The sequence below is a fragment of the Canis lupus genome, chromosome 22 (assembly GCF_011100685.1).
Source record: "Canis lupus familiaris isolate Mischka breed German Shepherd chromosome 22, alternate assembly UU_Cfam_GSD_1.0, whole genome shotgun sequence".
Taxonomy (NCBI): Eukaryota; Metazoa; Chordata; class Mammalia; order Carnivora; family Canidae; genus Canis; species Canis lupus.
This window is the reverse complement of record NC_049243.1, coordinates 9,976,482-9,988,564: the sequence shown is the minus strand read 5'-3', so window position 1 is coordinate 9,988,564 and position 12,083 is coordinate 9,976,482. Positions and strand designations below refer to the sequence as shown.

The window sequence follows — 12,083 nt, the reverse complement described above, 5'->3', positions numbered from 1 at the left end:
CTCTGCATGTCTCTTATGAATAAATAAATAAGATATTTTAAAAAATGAAAATACAACCCAATATAGCAGAAAATATTTGCAAATCACATATCTAATAAAAAACTTATATCTTGAATATATAAAGAATTCTTACAACTCAAAGATAAAGACATACAACCTAATTGAAAAATGTTCAAAAGACCTCATAAGCATATATTCAAAGAAGATAGATGGTTGATAAATCTGTGTAAAAATACTCAACATCATTAGCCATCTGAGAAATGCAAAACCCCAATGAGATGGCACTTAATGCCCTCAAAGATAGCAATGATCAAAAAGACAGACAATAACAAGTGTTGACAAGAATGTGGAGAAACTGGAACTTTCATACACTACTGGAGAAAATATAAAGTGATGCAGTCTCTTTGGAAAAAAGTCTTGTCAGTTCCTCAAAATATGAAACTTAAAGTTAACATATGATCCAGGAAATTCATTTCTAGACATATATGCAAGAGAACTGAAAACATTTGTCCACACAAAAGTTTGTACATGAATGCTCATGCAGCATTATTCATAATAGCCAAAAAGTGGACATAACCCAAATGTCCATCAACCAGTTAAAACCATGCTCCATAGGATTAATGGAGTTTGAAACTAGCAGAAAGTTTTTGTTTCTTGGTTTTTGGATTTTTTTGAGAGTAGGGGGAGGAAGTTGGGGGAGAAGAGAGAGAGAATCCCAAACAGGCTCCATGCTCAGAGTGGAACCCCACACAGGGCTCAATCTCACAATAGTGAGAGTATAACCTGAGCTGAAACCAAGAGATGGAAGCTTATCCAACTGAGCCACCCAGGCACCCTGAAACTAGCAGAAAATTTAAAACTTGTTTTTTAGAAATTGTTTCCTCCTCACCAGCTATTGTGTCTTTTCAGACCCCACTAACAAATTCACTAACTGTCTGCAGAAGTCTGTACTCAAGGTCAACTGATAAGATTCCAGTCTATGAACAAGCAAGACCCTGCATTTCTTTACCCAAGATAACAAGCCCAAGCCCCCATCCAGATTATACGTATTCTCAGAGCATGCCCATAGCCCCTTCTCCCTGTCCTAAGATAACCTAATGTCTGATTTGACATCAGACTCAATTATGTCTCATTCTGATATTAAGTATCCACCCCCAAATGAACATGGGATATATGTTACATATGTGTTTGCTCAATACACATGCATCATACTTCCTCATGAATAGTGATAAGTTTCTCTGCCCTTTTCATCAATATGCATGTAAAAAAAAAAAACTCCGAAAAAAAACTTGTTCTCTCCCCCTTCAGGGAGGCAGATTTGAGGCTTGTTCTCCCCTCTCCTCATTTGGCTGCCTCACAAATAAATTCTTTTCTTGCTGCCTATCTGATGTCTCAGGGATTGGCTTTGCTGCACATTTAGGCAGATGGAATTGAGTTCAGTTACACAATGAATGGATAGGTCATACTCACACAATGGAATATTATTTGACAATAAAAATGAATTAAGAACTGATACCTGCTACAATATAAATGAAACTTAAAAACATTCTAAGTGAAAAAAAATGAGCCATGAAAGGCCACACATTCCATTTATATGAAACATCCAGAACAAGCAAATGTATAGACACAGAAAAATCAGTGTTTGCCTAGGTTTGGCTGAGTCAGGGGTGGAGATGGGAGGAATGAGTGTTAGGTTGGAGAGTGAGTGGCTGCTTACAGATAGAGGGTTTCCTTTGGGGGTAATAAAAATGTTCTAAAATTAAATTAGTAATGATTGCATCATTTTTTGAATAAACTAAAAACCATTGAATCATACACTTTAAATGTATTAATTGTATACTAGGTGAATTATGTCTTAGTAAAGCTGTTTTTAAAAAAGAAGATGAGGTGCCTGTCATCTTTCTAACACTACACTGGAGATCCTAGGCAGTGTAGTAAAACAAAAATGAAGGAAAGGAGAAAGGAAGAGAAGGAGGGAGAGGAGGAGGGAGGAACAGAAAGTGGGAGTATGATAGGAAAAAGAGAAACAAAATTAACAATACTAACATATGATTCCCCCAAAACTAAGCTATTAGAAGTAATAAATAAAGATAAATAAAAAAAAGATAAATAAAGCTGCTGAAAACAAAATCAGCATTCAATATTCAATCGCATTTCTATGTGGCATCTATAACATTTAGGAAATTCCATCAAAATCCTAGAGAAGAACACAGGCAACACCCTTTATGAACTTGGCCACAGTAACTTCTTGCAAGATACATCCATGAAGGCAAGAGAAACAAAAGCAAAAATGAACTATTGGGACTTCATCAAGATAAGAAGCTTTTGCACAGCGAAAGAAACAGTCAACAAAACTAAAAGACAACCTACAGAATGAGAGAGGATATTTGCAAATGACATATCAGATAAAGGGCTAGTTTCCAAGATCTATAAAGAACTTCTTAAACTCAACACCAAAGAAACAAACAATCCAATCATGAAATGGGCAAAAGACATGAACAGAAATCTCACAGAGGAAGACACAGACATGGCCAACAAGCACATGAGAAAATGCTCCACATCACTGGCCATCAGGGAACTACACATTAAAACCACAATGAGATACCACCTCACACCAGTGAGAATGGGGAAAATTAGCAAGGCAGGAAACAACACATGTTGGAGAGGATGTGGAAAAAGGGGAACTCTCATGCACTGTTGGTGGGAATGTGACCTGGTGCAGCCACTCTGGAAAACTGTGTGGAGGTTCCTCAAAGAGTTAAAAATAGATCTGCCCTACCATCCAGAAATTGCACTGCTGGGGATTTACCCCAAAGATACAGATGCAGTGAAACGCTGGGACACCTGCACCCTGATGTTTATAGCAACAGTGTCCACAATAGCCACATGTGGAAGGAGCCTCGGTGTCCATCGAAAGATGAATGGATAAAGAAGATGTGGTTTATGTATACAATGGAATATTACTCAGCCATTAAAAATGACAAATACTCACCATTTGCCTCGATGTGGACGGAACTGGAGGATATTATGCTGAGTGAAATAAGTCAATCGGAGAAGGACAATCATTATATGGTCTCATTCATAGGGGGAATATAAAAAATAGTGAAAGAGATTAAAGGGGAAAGGAGAAAAAATGAGTGGGAAATATCAGAGAGGGAGACAGAACATGAGAGACTCCTAACTCTGGGAAACGAACAAGGGGTGGTGGAAGGGGAGGTGGGCAGGGGGTGGGGGTGACTGGGTGACGGGCACTGAGGTGGGCACTTGATGGGATGAGCACTGGGTGTTATGCTATATGTTGGCAAATTGAACTCCAATAAAAAAATATAAAAAAATAATGGTATACTAATATATTTTAATATACGGAACCATCTTTAAATTATCCAAATAAACTATGACCCCCTAAAGTATTTTTTTAAAAATTAAAAAAAAAATACTGCCTTTCTCGGTTTTTTTTTGTTTTGTTTTTTTAATATTTTATTTATTTATTCATGAGAGAGAGAAAGAGAGAGGCAGAGACATAGGCAGAAGGAGAAGCAGGCTCCATGCAGGGAGCCTGACATGGGACTCGATCCAGGGACTCCAGGATCATGCCCTGGGCTGAAGGCAGGCGCTAAGCTGCTGAGCCACCCAGGAATCCTGAAAATAGTGTTTTTAAAAAGATATTCATTATAGTACTCCCCAGACACATGAAGTACAAGAAATAAAGCTAATAAAAGATATGCAAAAATCTTCATAAAAAATTAGAAAACTTGGGGCACTTGGGTGGCTCTGTCAGTTGAGCATCCGACTCTCAATTTCAGCTAGGGTCTTGATCTCAGGGTATGAGTTTAAGCCCCACGTGTCTGTGCTGGGCATAGAGCTTGTTTAAAAAAAAGAGAGAGAGAAAAAATATTGAAAGACATTAGTGAAGAGCTAAATAAATGGAGAGATATATCATGTTCATGGGTTGAAATATTCAATATTGCAAAGATGTCAATGTTTCTCAAATTTACCTACAGATGTGATGCAATTCCACTTAAAATACTGAAGTTCATTTATGGAAGATGGCAAGGTGATTCTAAAATGCATATAGGGATCCCTGGGTGGCGCAGCGGTTTGGCGCCTGCCTTTGGCCCAGGGCGCGATCCTGGAGACCCGGGATCGAATCCCACGTCAGGCTCCCGGTGCATGGAGCCTGCTTCTCCCTCTGCCTGTGTCTCTGCCTGTGTGTGTGTGTGTGTGTGTGTGTGTGTGTGTGTGTGTGTGTCTCATGAATGAATAAATAAAATCCTTAAAAAATAAAATAAAATAATAAAATACATATAAAAAAGTAAAGGCCCAAGAATAGATAAGGTATTCCTGAGAACAGAAATGGGGGGACAAGAAGACTCAAGGTAATAATAATTTAAGACTGCACAAAAGGGTGGATCCAGGTTATGTAGGGCCTGAAGTTCATGCAAATTGAATACCCTTCCAAGGAAAATAACACAAAATTACAAATACAAAATCAGGGATCCAAGCAAATGAGAAGTAAGGAAATGAGGAGGTATTGATGCTTAAGTTTCTTGAGCTTCATGATAGATCCACATCCACCTGCATAGTGATGGTGTTGAGAGAAACAAATATACTAATGGAACAGATTTGGGAGCCCAGAAACAGATCATCCACATTTATAAACACTTGACTTAAGAATGAAGTAGAATTATGGAGCAGCTGGTGAAGAATGGGCTTTTTTGATGCTAGAACAATTGATATTATTTTGAAACCTTCCTCATGTCATACTCCAAAATCAATTACAGGTGAACTAAAATCTCAAATGTGGGAGGCAAACCCAGGAAACAAATAAAGAAAAATATTGAAAAATATTTTTATGACTTCAGTGTGAGAAGGATTCCTTAATACATAAAATGTACAAAGCAGAGAGAAAAGGATTTTAATTAGTCCTTACTTTAAAATATTAAATTAAGAACGAACTAGTTTGAAAAAAAAAGAACTAGTTTGCATTAAAAGACTGTATAAAGAAGGTAGAGACAAAACACAAACTGGAGAATATACTTTAAAATACCTTTAATTGGCAAAAGATTAATATCAAGAATATATAAATTCATCATTCTGAAATGCACATTTCTTTCTATTTTATTGTCTTTTAAATCAGATGCATCTTACAGTCAACAGTGTCACAATTTGTTAGTATTTTATCTCTTAGTGATAAATAAAATAGTAGTACCTCTTAAAATCAGTGACGTCTTAGATTTGATGAAATACATTATAAAGAACCACTGATCAACTCACAAAATAAGACAAACAAAACAATTAAAAATTGGACAGAATACTTGAACCAGGCACTTCATAGGAAGGAAAATCTGAATGATCTATAAATATGAGGAGAACTCATTAGTAATTGAGGAAATGTAAAATAAAACTATAATGAATTAACACTTCACACTTAACAGTGTGGCAAAAATTAAAGATTTGACAACACCAAGTGCTAGCAAGAATGTAAAACATCCAAAATTCATAAATTCTGCTGCTGGGAATGTAAAGTTGGACAATTCCTTTAGAGAACATTTTGGTTTTATCTGGTTTAAAATACACATAAACCTATGACTCAGCTACTCCAACCCTGGATTTGTTCTCAAAAGAAACTCCTGCGCATGTGCACAGAGGATGTGTGCAAAGCATATTCAAACACTGCCATTTGTGATAAAAAAAAACCTAGATACAACCCCCTAGAATGAATAAATAAATATTGTATCATCGTACATGGGATATCACGCATCAGTGAAAATGAACAAAGTACAGCTATGCTCCATAATAAAAATGATCTCATGAACACAATACTGAGCAAATATATATATATATGCTTCAGAGTACATATAGTATGACTTCATTTATAATCAGAAACATGCAAAATTAAATAACATATATCATTTAGGTTGAAAATACCCATTTTGAAGCCATAAAAAAGTAAGATTATCTTGACCGCAAAATATAAAATAGTGGTTGCATCTAAGAGCAGAGGGAAAGAGAAGGATCGAGAAAGTAATGCTTCCAGGTTTTAGGAGTAATTAAGATATTCTATTTTTAAAAAAGGGCTGTGGATACACCTGTATTTCTTATATTGTTATTTTTTTTATTCCACTCATATTTTATGTGGTCTTTTAGCATTCACTCAATATTTGATTTCTTACATTAAAAAAGTTGAAGTCTAAAAAAAATAAAATAAAATAATTTTAAAAATTTTAAAAAATAAAAAAGTCAAAGTCTTCACATCTAACCAGTTTTTCTACTAAAACGTTGTGAAAATCAATCATTAGTACATTTTACTCTCCGATGTTTCTGGCAATGCCTGAATCACCAGGAAAAGGCTTAAGGCCGGTGCACTTTTTCAAAGATGGTAGAAAAGTCAGTGTGTCTATTGAAAAATCTTGTTAAAAATAGTACATATAGAAATTTTATTGTGCTAAATGGAATAAGCATTATTTAGAAAATTCACTTATGTGGAAAGACTTGAATACTCATGATCACAAATGAAGTATTACACATTTAAAATAAAATCCTTATGAATAGAAGTTCTTATATTTTCTTTCTATACCAATGGAAAACACTTCCATCTTAGAAGATATTATATAAGTATAATGTATATAATATAATAAATATAATTCTTATAATTATAACAACAAAATGAACTGGATTTCTTCATATCTCACTAACCCAGATTTCTTAAGCCTACTTTTATGGTCTTTCACCCAGCCCAAAAGTCAACTTTTGACAATTATCTTTAGAAAAGAAACTTCCAGAAGTTTAAAGTCAAGGAAGACTTATTTTAAAAAATTAAATCACGAGGGAAGGTTTTAATGGTATAATTGAGCACTTGCCATGTGTTAAATTCCACGCAAAAAGCTAGGGGTGAAACAGAAGGCAAAACAGCGTTGCACACTTAGATGCTTACAGTCTGGTGGGGAGACAGTCATTAATCAAAGAATCACTCAGGTCAAAGTTCAGTTACAATGGTGGCAAGTGCTTCATGATGTCAGAGTGTCAAACGGAAAGAAATGGCTTGCCCAGTGACAATGGAACTGAGCTATGAAGAAAGAGTAAGTGAAATCTAGACATGTGTGTTAGAGGGAGTGGGAAATGAGAGGAGTTGGGGGAAACATTCCAAGCAGAGGGACCAGATAGTGCAAAGTCAGAAATCACTATAGCTGAAATTGCATATGGTTTATAATCAATAATCACACCCAGAAGAGATGGAGGTCATAAATACATAAACAGTAGTTTGCTCAGGTGAGCAAACAGTGCATTAAATTATTGAATAAATGGCAGCTGTTTCATGTCTAGACTTCAGTAATCATAACTAATCTTTTTATGTGATTGATAATACTTTGTTCATGTTATGTATGGAAACATGAATATTTACAAGGCAAACTCAAGAATAAAATTTAAAGATGATGAGAAAGTAAACTGGTAGATTAAAAAACTATATTATCACATTTAACATCTGAAAGTCATTTCACTCAAGCACTTAAAGCCTAACTTCATTTGTTCAACACTCCATGGAAATAGTCACTCATTCATTCATCAACCATGGAATGAATGACCAGTATGTACCAGACAATGTGATAGATGTAAAGACATGGTGCCTCCTCAAAGAGCTTGCTGTTTCATGGTGAACCAGTCATTAAAAGGAGAGTCCCATGGAAAATTGAGGTGGAACATGGAGGGGAGTAATTCAGGCAGTCTTAGGTTTCAACATATTCTTAAAGATTTGGAATAGAAAAGGATGTAAGAGCAATCAATACACAGAAAAAAGATAGCCCATTGGAAACATGAAGGAAAATCAACAACTATCGAAGAAAGAAAACACGACCATGATATTCTCTTGGACTCTAAAGTGTAAGATCATCAATTAAATACTCATAATCATTTCATTGCTATAACTAAAAAAGAATCTACTTAAAGGGCGGAGGGAGGAGTGAGGAGTAGAGTATGAGAGGTACATGATTATACTAGAAAAAGAACAAATAATGTCTAAAGTTAACAAACCAATCAATAACTATGCAAAGAAACAGCTAAAAATGTTCAAAGCAGTCACCTCTGTGAGGTGAGCTGAGAGATGGTTGCAAGTGAGACAGCTTCTAGTCCTCTCACAAAAAGCTGCTTTGCAGTCTTGAGGGGTTTTTTTTCATATCCATATATTACTTTCATCATTTTTAAACAAATGCTATTTTTAAAAGAGACTATTGCAAAGGGAAGTCTCTATAATCTTATAAGATGCAGTAAATAAATCAGTAAATGTACAATAAAAGGTATTCATGATGCTATGAAGGAGAGACAATGGGGACTAGAGGGAAGGAGGCATGGGTCCATAAAATGCTATTGCAAACCTACTCTAGCTCCTAGTCTAAGTGGGTCCCTACCTAGAAAAATATGATGTGATCGTTTCCATTTTCAATGAGAGCCATGTTTTCCCATTTCTTTCCTATCTGGTGGGATTTTCATAGACCCAAGGCTGTTGGCATGGCTGCTCTGTTGCATTGTCATAATTGTGTGCCCACTCTGCATGTTCCCTAAACACCTCTGAGGGCATTTTCCAGTTGTGAAACACACAAACAGTCATGGCAGAGGGCCTGGCATGTGAAATCTCCTACTTGTCTAATCTCGCTGCTCATCTCTCATGAGAAATCACTTTATATTGCAGTCCTATCTCCCACATTTTGTGGAATGATAAATTCACCATAAAAAGAAAAATGTAGGCTTTTTGAGGAAAGTCACTGCACATGTTCAGTTGTTCTAGAAAGTTCTCTCGGGAGAGATTTGTTCTAAGGACATTTTCTTCTTTGTGGAAAAGAAGGCAAAAGTAGGCTAATTCTCAAAATGCTGACGGCCACCTCAGCCCCCTCCAGAGAGCAATGCAGTCACTCACCTGTCTTGGGGAAATGTGCATATTTAAAGTGAATCTCTTTCCTGAATTCTCTGGATGAAATAACCATTTACCTTTGGGTGATTCTGAAGTATCTATCACCCCACTCACCTTCTCTCATCTGTTGCACTTCCTCTGGGTCCAGGAGCATTAATGGGAAGCTATTGATCACATTGAGCGAAATGCCGAATAGGTTACTGAGAGTCAAGGGGACCCCTGCTATCAAGGAGTATGAAAAGTAGCCAGGCTTCCAACTCAACCAAGGATTTCTCTTCAGAGAAAAGCGCCATATATACACAAGGGCTACTTCCACTCCTCTCAAGGGAAAGGAAGGTGGTGACTGGCTCATCTCTGCCCAATGCCAAAACTTCCCCATAAAGGGACTAATAAGAGTTTGGAAATGCTTTACCTCTTGCTCCATAGCTTTTAAATGACCAGCCAATCATTGTTTTAATTTAACCCCACCATCCTCCAGTTTAAGAGACAGCTTTATCTTATGAAGTCATGAAGAGGAAAACAGGGTAAAGGGGAAGCTTAGCAGGAGTGAAGGGATGGTGGCCATGAGCAATCCACATGGGAACAAAACTCCTTTCAAGGATGGCAGAGTTTTGCTAGGTCTGAGCAGGGCAACACAAGAAACTTGACCTATGTTTTCTTTGCAATGAATTGATCATTCCTCTGCAGTCAAAACATTTATGGCTCCTATCAGGGTAAGTAAGCTGCTGGAGATGACACAGGATTTAGAGAAAGAGGGCATTAAATATATGTATAAGAAGGCAGTGATGGGGAAAAGGTAATTTAAGAGCACAAACTTACAACTGTAGAAAAAATAAATTGTGTGGATGGAAGGTAGAGCACAGTGACTACTGTTAACACTATATTGGCTTTCCAGCCCCAACCTCAGGCATAGCAGCCACCGAGATGCTGATGTCCAAGAAGAGCCATAGTGCCATTTATGAACTCCTTTTCAAGGAGGCAGTGAGGGTAGCCAAGAAGGATGTCCACATGCTCCAATGCCCTGAGATGGCCGACAAAAATGTGCCCAATCTTCATGTCATGAAGTCCATATTGTCTCTCAGATCATGGGGCTTCCTAAAGGAACAGTTTGTCTGGAGGCATTTCTATTGATAGAAATACCAACCAGCATATCTAGGATCTCCTCTATTGCCTTCACCAGCCTTCTGAAATGGTGTCTGCTGCTCTGCACCGCAGCTGTCCTGAGACTAGTAAGCCTAAGCCATAGGTCTAGAGAGAATGCGACCTGCAAGATTCACATGAGGGGAGGCTGACAGAGACACACCTACAGACAAAGCATTGTGCCCCCTGATGCCAACAAGAAAGCTGAGACTGGGACTGGGCCAGTAACTGAATTCCAGTTTAGCGGCAGATTGGGTCATGGACGTGATAAAGCTGGAGGCAATTGTATTGTGCTGGAGGCAATTGTTTTATGCTGAATAAATAACCATAAATAAATAAATAAATACATACATACATACATACATACAATGCTGTATTGTATGTCTAAAAGTTGCCAAAGAGTAGATCTTAAAAGTTTCCCCACTAGAAAAAAAAAAAGTTGTAACAACGTGTAATGATGGGTGTTGAGTAAATTTATTATGGTAATCACTTCCCATTATCAACAAATATGGAATCATTATATTGTACATCTAAAACTAACATAATAATATGTCAATTAAATCTAAACTTAAGGAAGGAAAGAAAGAAAAGAAAGAAGGAAGAAAGAGGGATGAGATGGGATGGGATGGGATGGGATGGGATGGGATGGGATGGGAAGGGAAGGGAAGGGAAGGGAAGGGAAGGGAAGGGAAGGGAAGGGAAGGGAAGGGAAGGGAAGGGAAGGGAAGGGAAGGGAAGGGAAGGGAAGGGAAGGGAAAGGGAGGGAGAAAATGCTTCATAAAGCACATGGATGTGCCCAAGGCGGCTTCAACGCAGAGTCCTGAATGCTGAAGGCCTTCCTGGCAGGAGGGGACTCTTCTCAGGATGCCTTCTTCCACTTTCATCCTTTTTCATGGCCATCAGGAGTGCCAGGGCATTCCTGTTTCAACTAAAATAATTTAAGAAAATGTTGAGCTTCCCTCCCCTTCTCAAAAGCTGACCAAAATTTCTTCCCATTCAACACTTGTTCATGGGATATCTTCTTACAGGTGCTTCCCTTTACCCACAACCCTCTCTGCTCTTCTCCTGCTCATCCTACACACTTGGCTAAGGCTCAGCTCCCCTCAAGAAAGCCTGGTCCACTCTCCACAGGTTAGAGACAAGCACCTCTGGGAGGTGCCCCATAGCATCCCAAACTTCCCCAACTAGAAGTATTGCAATATTTGCTCATCTCTCCAGAGATTCCTTCTAGAAGGACAGTGATCAAGCCTCTCAGTCAGGGCCTGACTCATTGTAGGCATGTGATAAATATTAGTGGAATGAATGTATATGCATTGCTGAACAGTCCTACACCTCGCACTATGGAAATAGAAAGATGAATTCTTTCTCTGAGCTCAGGGTCAGGCAGCCAGGATGAGAAAGAGTAAGCAAATACATACCGATTACTATGTGCCAGGCACAGCTTGCAGTGCACTGCATGTATTTACTCATCTAATCCTCACTGTGAGCTAAAAGGTAGGAACTATCATTAGCTGCATTTTGCAGATAAGGAAACTGAGGCACAGAGTGTCTTGCCTAAGCTCCCACAGCTAGTAGGCTGGCTCCTGAGTCCTAATTCTTCCCCATTTAGCCGCGTTGCCTCTCAGGTCCCAGATGAGGACAATATACAGTGTGAGTCACACCCATCCTGTACATAGAGTGAGGTACTCAGTGCTCCGGGAGACGGGAAGAAGAAAGGAAATTTCTGATGTCAGACCTTAGCAGCACCCTCTGGCCCCTTCTTCCTGCCTGCCCCCAACCTCATAGATTCTGCAAACAACCAATTTTGGAACCACGTTCATAGTTTCAGAACCTATCAACACCTGATCAAACTCAGTGACCCAAATTTAAATAGAAAGTTGAGGTTCTGATTCTAATATATTTCAGCGTATGACTAAAAATTGCCTTGTGAGTAGAGCTGGTAAAAATCTGTTACTGCCAGATGAGAGGATATAAGCTTGCTAAATATTATATATGGCATACAACCTGACATAAAATATTTTTTAAAAGTAGGGCCTCTTGT

General features: G+C 38.0%; 1 pseudogene; it reads left to right on the top strand.

Moving 5' to 3' along the window:
- The first annotated feature begins 9,817 nt into the window (after positions 1–9,817).
- Positions 9,818–10,359, top strand: LOC100685259 (annotated as a pseudogene).
- The last annotated feature ends 1,724 nt before the right edge of the window (positions 10,360–12,083 follow it).